At 41.0% G+C, this 12,583-nt stretch overlaps 1 protein-coding gene across 11 annotated transcripts in view; it reads left to right on the top strand.

Moving 5' to 3' along the window:
- Positions 1-8,485: 8,485 nt before the first annotated feature.
- Positions 8,486-12,583, top strand: part of RABGAP1L (RAB GTPase activating protein 1 like) — a 247,988-nt gene continuing 243,890 nt past the window's right edge. For 4 of the 11 annotated variants that reach the window (XM_054834152.1, XM_054834160.1, XM_054834157.1 and 1 more), the window contains exon 1: positions 8,499-9,072. The gene's annotated coding sequence lies outside the window, so the exon portion shown is untranslated. Of the gene's footprint in view, positions 9,073-9,157; positions 9,340-9,561; positions 9,637-12,583 lie in introns of those variants that run through there. The other 7 variants (XM_054834154.1, XM_054834159.1, XM_054834155.1 and 4 more) reach the window with 6 other exon arrangements.

Raw genomic sequence — 12,583 nt, forward strand, 5'->3', positions numbered from 1 at the left:
GATTTGCAGGATGTCATGTTTAAAAAAGGATCCATTTTGATACGATATGCTGATGATTTGTTAATAACCACTACCTCTAAGGAATCTTGTATAGCTGACATGTGGACCTTCCTGTTTGCATCTAACATGTGCTGTTCCTAGATCCTAATCTGGAGCTATGTGTAGACAGGTCCTCATGTTATCTGAACAGCAACCATGCTACAGGTCATTCGGTCACTCCTGTGAATGAAGCAGTGGAGGCTTCACCACTCAGTCTGAAGCTGAGTGCACAGGCAGCAGAATGGATTGCGTTAGCGAAGACTTGCCAGCCATCCAATGAAAAGGCTGTAAATATTTACACTGATTGTCAGTATGGATTTACAGCGTGTTATGCCACTGGGCAGTTATGGAAGCAGTGTGGTTGTATAACTTTTATTGTGAGTAAAAAGTACTGAACTGTTAAAACCATACAATTGTCAAAGAAACTAGCTATTGCTCATCAGCCAGCCCATGTGGGTGAAAGGACAAAAGAAGAAGTAGCAAATGGTCTAGTGGATGTTGCAGCTGAAGCCCAGCATGACTGCTGTACGAACCGCTGGACTTACAAGCAGTGCAGTGGTCCAACCTGGTGTTGCCTGCTCCTGAAGAGATATATTTGACTGTTCCTGCTGAAGAAGCTGACTCTTGGAAAAGGAATGAAGCGACCAAAGACTTCCAGGGAATATGGAGAGCAGGTATGGAAAACCTTCCTATTTTACCGAAGCAATACCCGATTCCCACAGCAAAAATCCATCATCACCCAGGGCATCTTGGGACTGCTGCACTAGCCCAGACGGTGCTGAAGAATTGGTTTGCACCAGGAATTTATGCCACAGCCAAATAAATAGCCGTGTCTTGCACACGCTACCTTTGGCCTTAATGAACCTTAGCAAAGACCTCAACAAACAACTGTCTCCCTATGAAATACTATTTGGAAGGCCGATGCAACTCCCTGGAGCTGATGTATCCATCTGTGTAAGCTTATTAGCAGGAGGTAAAACCATAACCTAGTAGATTTTACAAGTTCATAGATGATTAAAATGCAGTTGGGCCCAGGAACAGCTTGTACAACCAGTACCTCTAGAAGGGGTTCTGTACCCCTTCAATCTAGGGAATTAGGTTTGGGTAAAAGTACATGAAAGGATAACTTATCTCCTCGGTGGGAGGGACCATGTTTGGTATCACTAACTTTTCTCAGCACTAAAGGTGGAAAGAAAATCAAGTTGGATCCACCACTCCCACCTGAAATCTGCAAGCAGTCTTTGTAATTCTATATGATTATTAAACACTGAGCTGCAGCATAGCATAGTAAATTATTGCTTCTCAAGTTTTTGGAAGTTCTGTGTCACAGGAATCTGCTATTTCTCATCAGACTGGAACTGCTTGGTTGCTCTTCATTTTTCAGCTTTTCTCTGCAGCCTGAAAGAGATCTGCGCTCTGTAAACTTTGAATCCCATAGCCATTGCTACTCAGCTGTCTGTTTAGGTATCAGATCTTACCAACAGCCAAGCTATGGATGTTTTCCTCAGAAAACACTTTCTCACACAACTTCCAATTTTCATATTCTTCAGAACTTGCAGATGAAGGGGTTGCTTTGAAGATCAGGGGTTCTCAACAGATACACACACTGCTGATTAGAGACATGCTGACAATAGGGAAGGCTTTATTTCCCCCCCGCCTTTTGCACCGTGTAAAGACAGACTTCCTTTCTTAGTTCTTACACCTTTGTAAGGCATCCCTAATGAAGCCTACCAACTGCAGTTTACTGAAGCTTTGCTGACGTTAAGATTCAGAAGCAGTGTTTTAAGGCAGCTTTTAGGCACATCTGGCATTTTTTTTTTAAGGACGTCAACATATCTGGATTTATGGACACTTGGCTTTAAGGGCAGAAGAGTATAGATGTAGCAACAGAAGAGTTCTAGATACCCAGATTGGAGAATGTGTGCAATACACATAGTGTTTATGTGGGTATGGCTGTATGTTTCTATATTTGTATGAATATGTACAGATACTTAGTGTATGTATATGAACATCAAAGCACTTGGTGATGGAATGGTAGCATTTCCTGTCACACATTTTTGCACTTAGCTAATCTTGTTTCTTATAGCTAAAAGAAGATAAAGATCTTCTAACTCAGCAGCTTGAAATCTAAGTATTGGAACTGTGTGAGTACCAGGAAAAAATTACTGTTGACCCTATAAAAAGTTTTTACTTTTTTTTTTTTTGATAAAGAGTTATAATCACCTGAGCAACTCAAGGAGAGTGCAATTATAGTCAACATTAATTGACTGATACTGGATTGACTACAGCATGTGAGTGAGTACCTCTGATGTGAAGTTGTGCACTATGTGTAACGCATACAACAGTTATGCAAAATGTATTAGGAAAATTGATCTGAGTTCGCCACACTCTGTTTAATGGTTTGGTAATTTTGATACAGATTTAGACCCAATTATTGCTTTTTCATAATGCCATACACAAGCAAGGGAGAGAAAGATTAAAAGTCATAGTGATAAGACCTCTGTAAAAACATACATTATCAAGTGAATTTATATTACATACACAGTGAAGTGCTAGCTTATGTGGCACGGCAGGTCTACAGAAGATCAATATAATCCTTATCAGCTTTGGCATGAAAATGACCTAATTTTTCTAGCCCTATTTCATATAAAATTTCTACCCCGAGATACTTAAAAGTGTAAAAATGACCCTTTCTCTCAGATTCTGCCGTCAAATCTGAGCTAAATGCTAATTAAATCATCAAATCCATGTTTCTCAGGAGGCAGCTTCCGTGGTACCTATTCTGTTCCACTCCCCACCCCAAAAAAGGAGAAGGGGTGCTCGTTTCACTCTACTGACCATTCACTGAGCTGACCCCCCAGTTTAGCGATGCCGTTTGAAGCCTGGCACTCACTGCAGATGTTAACAGGGCAGGGCCAAGAAGGCCACAAACAGCCCAGTCACTCTTTCCTGACACACAGAAAGAACCAGCACAATGCTAATATGTCATTCATAGTTATACTTGGCTGAAAGACAGTAAAAATTCAAATTTATTATGAGAAGTTTAAAAGTGAGAGAAAACCTTATTCCTATCAGGAAACTAACAGCTAGAAAAGTGTGAGCCTAGTGAGAGATGGGGACATTGTTTCTATCACATAGGCACAGGACATGTTGACAGGCAGCAAAAGGATTTTTATGCTGATGGTGTTATGCAGATGTCTTCAGCTATGCCTCGCAAACTACGGATCACAGCTCTAAAAAGTGTGTGGCTACAAAGAGTTGCTGCTCTTTTTAAACATTTAGTATCTCAGCAGAAAGGATTTTGCACTTGTAATTAAAATTATATTACAGAGTTATGCATTTATATACCACAGGAGTCCTTCTGGGTGTAGTTTTCAGATGGTTCTCAACTACTGAATTGTGTCTAATTCACAAAATTGTTATAATGCCATTTATCATTCAAGCTATCTCATTCCCTTTTGTTGCTTCTCTGGATGAATATTTTAGTAAGTTACACAAGTCTTTTTTGTCAGTAATTCCCCATAGATCTTTATATTTCTGGTTTTATGATATCTTAAATCTATGAGGTATTAATGTTCTAAAGAGTAACTGCATTGCTAAATGAATCATGCAAAAGTAATACGGAAATTTAGCCCTAAATTTGTAAATCTGCAACACACAAAAAGATCATACCAAATCTCATTAAAATATAGCACTAATATGTAAGAATAACAAATAATTGTTTGATTTCTACAAAAAGAATGTTGGTAATTTTTTAAATCTTAGTAGACACCCTCACTTTTAATTAAGATTTGTTTGTATGGTTATACATTTATACACTATATCTCATTAAAGTGTCAAAATATTTTATAGTTGTTCATTAGGAATCCAGGACTGAATTCCATTCTGTCTCTGTTCTGAGTGACTGTGGGTAGTGTGGATCTCAATTTATTCTCTGTAAAATAGAATAAGACTGGTTTTTTTGAGGCAGCTAAAGAGGAAAGAATTTGGAAATTCAGTCTATAGCTGTAACTTAGCACAAAGACCACGTCCTCATCTCAAAAAACCCTCTACAAACAACATTTTCTGTGTGATTTCTCCCACTTCATAGTGCTGAAAATAAGCTATTGCTTCAGTTGCAACCATCATTGGGATTTGTTCTGTCAGAAATAACTTGTAAACTCATTTCTGTACTATTGAACCACCAAATACGGGAAACTAACAACCCCATTATAAAATAGATTATCTATTATGTGGATAGTGTGTTTATTTAGGGCTGTGTCAATGTTTAATTAGACTATTTGAAATGTACTGAACATCTTTAATGCATTGAACTTAACTTCTCCACAGTGTGTATCTAGAAAGTCTCAGTAAGTATTCAAAAAGTGAAATGCTTGCCATAAAGTTCAGGTATTGATTAATTTACCTGTTGAAGGGAATTTGACTCCATTTTACCTCTGGCATATGATGTTTGGCACCAGCCCTATGATCTTAAGGGTATCAAACCTCCCTAGAGAAAAATCACTGCATGAGCTATTCCTAAGTATTTCCTTCCAGTGCTCTTAGTTCTAAAGCTATAAGAAGTCACACATTTTTCTGGGTTTCAAAGCTTACTCCAGCAGTAAGATCAATATATTATTAGGCTAGTGTGCTCACATGTACTATAAAGACCTGAGGCAAGGTCCCTGGGATAATGTCTAAGCTGCGGGAGAAAAAGACCACAGCAGGATCAGTTATAAACTCTCACTAAAGATTCGCTTTTATTTTTTTTTAATTTCTGATTTAACAAGAATGCTATAAACATACAAAAGTTGCTGGGACCATGCCATCCATACAAGTTGCACACTAGTATATTCTAAAATAGATGTGCAAATATGTTTTCCCAGCATTCCTGCCCCCAAATTTGGTGCTCTTATTCTGAACTGTGTATACTTTCTTCCTATTATTTATGGGGATAGGCTTAATTACCTCCTAAATAGGAATTCTTCTTGAAGCCTGTTTTCGGACCTCCCCAGATAGACCCAGTAGTTCCTGGTTTGTGATGCAGACAGGTCTCTGGCAGTGGGAGATGCCTGTCTGTGCCCAGGCTGGATGACCTTGGCTTTCGATTATCCTTCAGAGAAGGTTAAACAGAATTCCCTCTATCAAGACAAATATTTATATGTGAGCTCTGTAGAGGTCAGGTTGTGGAAATTAATACACGTGGGCTTTATAGCTCCAATTAAGTGTGCAACTGGATTCCTTTATCACCATCTGTCCAGCAATATTACACTTCAGCTCCCCGTAGTGGATAATGCAGGAGAGGCCTGGCATTGATTTTTCTTTTTTTCTCGGTGGATTTTAAAAGAAGTGATTTTTTTTTTTTTCCTTTTTCTCACTGTATAGATGCTCTACATCTTCAGAATTTTTACTACACCTCACAGGATATTAAGGATATGAGGATTTAAGTATGCTGAAAAAGAAAATCTCATTAAGTGTTTTAGTTTGAGAGTTCATTATACAGCAAAAAATTATTTCCATTCTCAAACAGTCGGGCTGGTGTGTGTATTCACTTCTCTTGTACATTTTATACACATACAGACTGCTTTCTTTATGCAAATTCTCATATTTTTCTTGGCTGTACATTCATGTGTCTTTGACTTTTCACATGTCCAACTGAACTTCTTTCAGTCATACTTGAGTATGACTCAAGGTCAAGTTGTCCAGACTTCTGGTAGTTCTTTATGTTCTCCACAGAGATCCCTCTAACTGAAAGGAGGTGCCCCAAAGTGAGAACTGTTTCTCACCAAAAGCCTTTTTGAGCTCAGTGGAATGGAAGAATTATTTCGCTGCTCTTGTGTTTGACAGTCTTTTTCTATTTTTCAATAAAGCAGTCACATTTTTTGCAACACCATATCGCTGTTGACTCATTTTCTATTTGTGAACTGCTATGAACCAAAACTTTTCTGTAAAGTAACTGCTTAGCCAGTTTGTCTCCATCTTACATTTTTGCAGTCAATTATTCCCAGCTATACGTAATAGTTTCTCGCCTTATTGAATTACATGCTATTTACTTCAGATCTTTGTTCCAACTTGTCATGATTTGTTCAATTCTAATTACATCTTCCAAAATGCTTGCAGCTCTCACCTGAACAGGATATCCTCCACAAATATGATAAAAGTATTCTCTGTCCTATTGCATCACATAAGCAGTTCAGGACTCAGGATGTAAACATCTGGAGATCTCACTTACTACAAACTTCTTATTTGACTGTGAATCACTCGACACTACTCCTGAGTGCCCTTTTCTAAGCATTTCACAGAAGTTTCATGTAGCCAGTGCTCCTCTATCCTCCTTATGAGAGTATTAGATGATACGTCATCAGAAGCCTCAGTGGAGTCAAGATTCCATGATTTGGTTTTGAGATGTTATTGTTGGTTATTATTAATCTTCTCATCCAAGGCCTTACAAATAATTTGCTTAATAATTTGTTCCAGTATTTTGCCTGATCCAAAGTAAAGCTGACTGGCCTCTGATTCCCATCTTTTCTTTTTGTTTTGTTTTTGTTTCCTTTTTCCTGGTCTCACAAAACCTTAGCTATCTTTTCTGAGTTCTTGAAGGTAACTTCTAGTAGCTTTGAGATTGCTTAGCCATTTTGCTAAATATATTGCCTGAGACTAATCTGGCATCTGACTTTTGTGAGCATCTTACTTGAATAGATCCTGTTTCTTTCCTTAATTTAGCTCGATCAGTTTTTATGTTGCTAATGTTAACCATGCAAGCCATCTGATTACAGCTGACATTTTTGAGAAGAACAAAGTAAAAAAAAAAAAGAGGCTTTGGTCTTCTTCACATGACTTGATAATAGTTTCCTCACCCACCTGACAGCAGGTTAGTTGTTCTGCGGTAATCTTTCATATAAGCTTTTTATTGTTACACTCTATGGCTCTTTGATAGCTTTAGCTCATTTTGTATGTTAACCTTTCTGGATTTTCCCCTACATATTACAACAATCTCTTTGTTGTAAAACTGACAAGTTTTAATAATTTAACCTAGATTCTGCTTTTTTTTTCAAAAGGTGCAAGGCATTGAAATGGTTTAGATTTAGCCAAACTCTTCTCCTGCCAGCTTTCCTTCTCCTTGCAATGGTCTGTTTGCAGCCTTCATGGTGATTCTGTAGGAAATGGTGTACTTTTCCTATGATTTGCTACAGTGAGGCTTGACTTACTCTCTTCAAGTCTGTTGGTTTGATTTTCCTTCCCTCCCTTTGTGAAGAGTCATTAACTGACTGGCCACCATCACGCACAGAGTCTCCTGAGTTCCTGAGTAGGTATCTTGCTATTGCAAGTCTCATTTATCACCAGTTCCTATGCTTTAGATGATTTTTTTCAAACTAAAGTACCATGCACTTGGTCTTTTTCGTTTGTGGGTTGCTAATGGATCTTTGCTGTGACACTGTTCTTTTCCTTTTTGCCCTTATCCAAATATTTTCCCTAGCTCTGTACCTTATGTTCCTTTTATTCTACTTCTGCTTCCTGACTGCATTTCCATAACAATAACCAGTTATGACAATTTAGTCTTAATTTTGGTTATGAATATAATGACTTTCAGTTCCTCCTGTTTATTACCCACATTCTTACATAAGCGCGCAGCATCTGAGTACAATGCCAGGGAACCTTTTTTCTTACTATTCCTCTGTTGTAACACTCAGTAAAACACTTCCCCTCCTCCCCCTTCATTTTTCTTTTTTTTTCCTCCATGCTTTTGTGGTTTATCTGAACCCTGTGGTGTGATAAGAACAACCTGAAGATAATTTAATTTACACCAGCTGCAGACAGCTAGGAAAGATACCTAATAGTAACAACAACAACAAACTGGGGGACTGTCCTGAGGAGCGGGGTGTTCCCAGCTCTCGACAACGTACAAACGGCACCCACGCGGGGACTCCGGCTGTCCCGGGGTGACTGGCTGTGGCCCGCTGGCTTTCACATAATGACGATGTTTTATTTAAGGCTGTGGTCTGACATTCCTTAAGGTTTTGCTGATCCACATCTGAAATGGAAAGAACACAGGTGAGCTGTATAAATGTTGTGGTTAATTTAAATGTAATTTGTTTCACACATAATACAAAAAAAAAGAAACCAATGGGACAACCTTTCGTTATTTAAACATACTTTATTTAAACAGAAACAATGCTGATATTTATCTAAACATACACATATTTACACATATTTACTATTTAAACATTAAATATTTGTTGAACCGTAGAAAACTACTGTGCTATCAAGCACAATCTACTGCTTAATGAGACTGGGGTACGAAATCAAAAGGCAAACTCAAGAAGAATGTGTCGGGGGTTTTTTGTTTGTTTTGGGTTTTATTTTGTTTTTTTAAAGAGTACCACCATTTGTGGGGCACTTCCAGCGTTCTTCAGTTGCGGTCAAGAATTCTGACGCGTTGAGGCGTCAGCCTTTCCGCCAGCTGGATGCTTTTTAAGGCGCTCTCCAAAGCAGGCGCTCCCGGGACGCCACACTCAACCTGCAGACCGACCTCGCGCCTCGCCGGACAGCCGGCCCGCTCAGGACGGCAGCGCTCCCGGTGCAAGCGGCCTAGCGCGGGGCAGCTCGCACCCGCCGTCGCTCGCACACCGAGTTTCTCTCGGCCACCAGATTTCGGCCCCCCCCCCCGTCCCCGCACACGCTTTTCCCGCTCCGGCCTGGCCCGAGCAGCCCGCCGAGCCCGGAGGAGTTGCGGTGCCGGCCCGGCCGCCCTCGATGCCGGCGCTCGCGCCGTGTAAGAGAGGGAAAGGGGAGGGAGCGCTGCGCGCGCGCGTCCCCGCCCGCTCCGCCATCCACCCGCCGCCGGAATGTGGAAGGCGCTGGCCCGGCCCTGAGGCGGCTGCGCGGCCCGCCGAGCCGTTCTCGCCCGGCCTCTCTCTTCTCAGCTCCCCTGCGCAGTGGGCTGGTGGCGGAGCCAGGCGGGAGGACGGGCTGGAGGCGGTGGCAGAGCGGGGAGGACGGCTTGGCTGCTGCCGGTGGGAGAAGGGGACGCTGCCTCGGGCTTCCTTCGCTGAGGTGAGGGGCGGAGGGGGGGGGGGGTGTCTCCTGAGGGGCGGAGGCGGGAAGCGTCGTCGCTCCCTCAGACGAACTGGCGGGTTTGGGGAAAGATGCCGGTCCGCCCCACCCGCCCCGTGTCACGGGGTGACAGTGCCCGGTGACCTGAGGTGGCTTCCTCCTTCGGCGGGCCCTGCCGGCGCGGCTGTTGCCTCTGGGCCGGCTGCTGGCCCCGGGAGCCGCCGGCTGCCGGCCCCGACCCCCTGAGGGCGAGGGAGGAGGCACGAGGTGCGTAGCTGTTCGGGGAATGGTGCCGCTTCTTCGTGTTTTCTTGTGTTTGTGTTGGGGAAGGGGGGGAGTTCCCTGTGCGCGGCTGGGCGCTGGGGCAATGCCGCCTCGGGAGGAACGGAGCTGGAGGAGAGTGGGGGTTTAAAAAAATAAAGTTGTTTTCGTGGTGAGGGAAGGGAGAGGGTTGTGGAAGCGTTCATCTCCCTTCCTCCTCCTCCTTAGGAAAAGTGAAGTCACTTCCCAAGAGCCAAAACTAGCAAACTACTGTCCTAAATCTGTGCCGTCTACATGGCTCAGGTTCGTCCACGTTTTATTTCTGTGGGGTTTTTGTTTGCTTGTTTTTGGTTTGGGGTTTTGTTTTTTTGTTTTTTTGTTTTTTTTTTTTTTCAAGCCTCCTTCCACATTTAGGCCCTCCCTAACTGTTATCCCGTACAAAAATGCTAGCCTTTAGCTAGGGTACCTCAAACCCTGCAGCCACCCCCTGAAGTGGGTATGGCGTTCTGAATGAGGCGGACTTGCGAGCTTCTGAAGTGTGGCATGTACTTTGCTCTTGCTGTCACGCTGTCAAAGCTCTTAAGATCTGTTGGTTTTGATAGCGTTGTAAATAAATCATATCTTACAGCGTTTCATAGCCGCATGCATGTATGCATCCATTCTTTTATGTAAGAGGGGGAAAAAAAAAGATTTAAAGTGTCAACTCTTCTTTGAAACAGAAGCAACAAATAACAAATAGCTTACTTAAGTGCTGCATTTCACTGTCAAGCTGTAGTCTCGCAACCATGTCGGTGGTTTTTCAACTAAAACTTTGGAGAAGGGCAACTGTCCTTTCTGTCTTCAAAGAGAGATCTTGGCGATGTTACAGGCAATGGTTTCTTATCGCTTTAAATTCAGGGAAGGTACCATGGCTTTATTTGACTGAACCTCTGTGACAGAAGCCAAAATCCTGAGTGCCCATTAGAGCGACTCATGCTCCAGATCTTAAGAAGCTTTACTAGGGGTATAAGATTAGTTCTGCAAGTTATGCTTGCGTCTGAGTTTTAAGTAGGATTGTAGCCAATATGGTTTGTTTATGGGGGTTGTATGGTATTAATGATACTAATTAAGAGGTTAGTTTGTAGTTTAAACTTGAAGGGGCTAGAAACATAGTTACACACAGTAAGCGCAAATTGACTCTAGTGTTGTAAGAACTGAAGCTAAATTGGAGCATTATTGGAAGTACTCTGCAGCATTTTTTTCAAGGTTGTTACAGCGAAATGTATTGCTTGGTTAAAAATAGCATTCAGTCCTTTAAAAAGTGATTCACAGATTCAGATCTGGTAATGTTAGTAAGGGGATTGCAAAAAGATCCAGGGCTTTCTGTGGAAACAGAGTTCCTGGTGTGTACTTCCTAGCAATTGAAGACAATCTGAGTTCTGGCTGCTCCTTCCCTTCTGTCATCAATGGGACTTCCACAGCCAGGAAGTGAGTTAAGAGAACTAGTCTGGTCAAAAAGTAGTACTTTTATTTCTTTATTTCCCCTCCACAAGTTACTTTTTGGTTAGGACAACTTCCTGAACCAGCTCGCTTCCCTAGTCAAATGGCCATTGTCTCAATCCAGAGGAGGAAGAAGCGTGTTGGTAGGGAGGAGGGGGTAACTGCAGTCGTGATAGTCACGTAAGTTGCAATAGGTGATGTGCTTAGCTGGGCTATGGTTTTATGGTCAGTAAGTGAATATAAGCAGACACTGCTGCTAAAAGAAGCTACCCTGTGTTTTTATTTGGCTTATGCCACTTGTGGTGAGGGTAGGAAATGATAGTAAGGGTGGTAGGAACTCTTATTTTTGTATCAGTACTGGCTTACATTGATTATGAAGTCATGGTGGCATTTGTCTTTTTTTTTTTTTTTTTTTTGGCAGTATTAAAGAGACTACTGCTTTTTAAGAGCCACCTGTATGTGTCTCTTTTTCTTCCATGTGTCCAGAGAAGTAGCGGTGTTTTTCCTGCTCTATCCTTTGCATATCCTTTCTTGTCTCTAAACTTTTTGTTGATTCATTAACTTCAAGGAACATCGTTAGGTGCTTTTGTAAATTTGTTCAGCTCTAATTTAAAATTTATTATTTGTATATTGTTATTACCTCTGCTATAACTGGAAGGCTATTTCAAACTCGACTGACCTTAGTAATTACACACCTGATTTCCAGTCTAGATTGATTTGTCATTGGATTATACCCATTTTATGTACCCAACGGACCTATATGTTATATTGGCACTTCTGATCTTGGTATCAAAAGCAGCAGCACTCTTAAACAGATGGATGAAAAAAATGTGTCCAAGTGTAACACTGAACACTTGTTCTCTCTTTTGACCACTAGCTATACTCATCTTTCCTGTAATAGCTCTCAGTTCCTCCCCATGAATTTTAATTTTGACCTTCTAAGTGAAAATTAAAATGCACATTTCAAGGATTAACACCGAGCTTCATAGAGATGTGCTTTTAATGGAAATAAAGAAGTTTTCAAGTATATTTTCATAAGGTGTGTTTTTGGAAGTTTGGCAGTTTGTTCCAGCCTCGATCTTACTTTGTTATACTGATGCAGCTGTTAAAGGAGCCATTGTTGTAACCTGGGTTGCTGAAGGGTTTCTTTCTTTTTTGACAGAGTCCTGGTTCATAAGCAAAGCCTAACATATTTGAAAAGAGTTTGAAATTGATTTATTTCACCCTTTTCTCTATTTTTAACTTTAAGTAAAAACAAAAACTATGTATAGATTATTAGAAAATACTTGGTTTTTAAGGTGTTTACTTAATTTTTTATATCAGAAATGTTCCAAGAGGAGACTTTGAAGCTGAAAAAGTAGTTAGCTTGGTGGATGTGTATGTGTGACTGTTTGTAAATGGTACATAAATTGTTTTCTAAAACCTGCTTAGTTAAATAGATTACCTGTAAGATGAGTAAGGCCCTGGTGAAAACCTCTACTATACTGTTTCTTTGGTGGAATGTTTCTTATTCTTTGGAAAGAATAGCAGGGACAAGGGTCTTTCTAATATTTTTAGGTGGACAGAGGGAAAATTAGGTTTTGCCACAAAGTGAGATGAGTCAGAACCTTCTGCTTTGCTATTCTTGTCATCCTTGAAACACGAGTCAGGATATGAAAGAAGGTGTGGGGTTTTTTTTTTTTAGATCAAGTAAGCTTAAAAGTGCAAAATTGTTCTGATGCTGAAAACTTATGTTCCCTAGTTGTGGAGGAAGCACAGTGAGCGGTACAAA

The sequence above is a fragment of the Grus americana genome, chromosome 8 (assembly GCF_028858705.1).
Source record: "Grus americana isolate bGruAme1 chromosome 8, bGruAme1.mat, whole genome shotgun sequence".
NCBI classification, from domain to species: Eukaryota; Metazoa; Chordata; class Aves; order Gruiformes; family Gruidae; genus Grus; species Grus americana.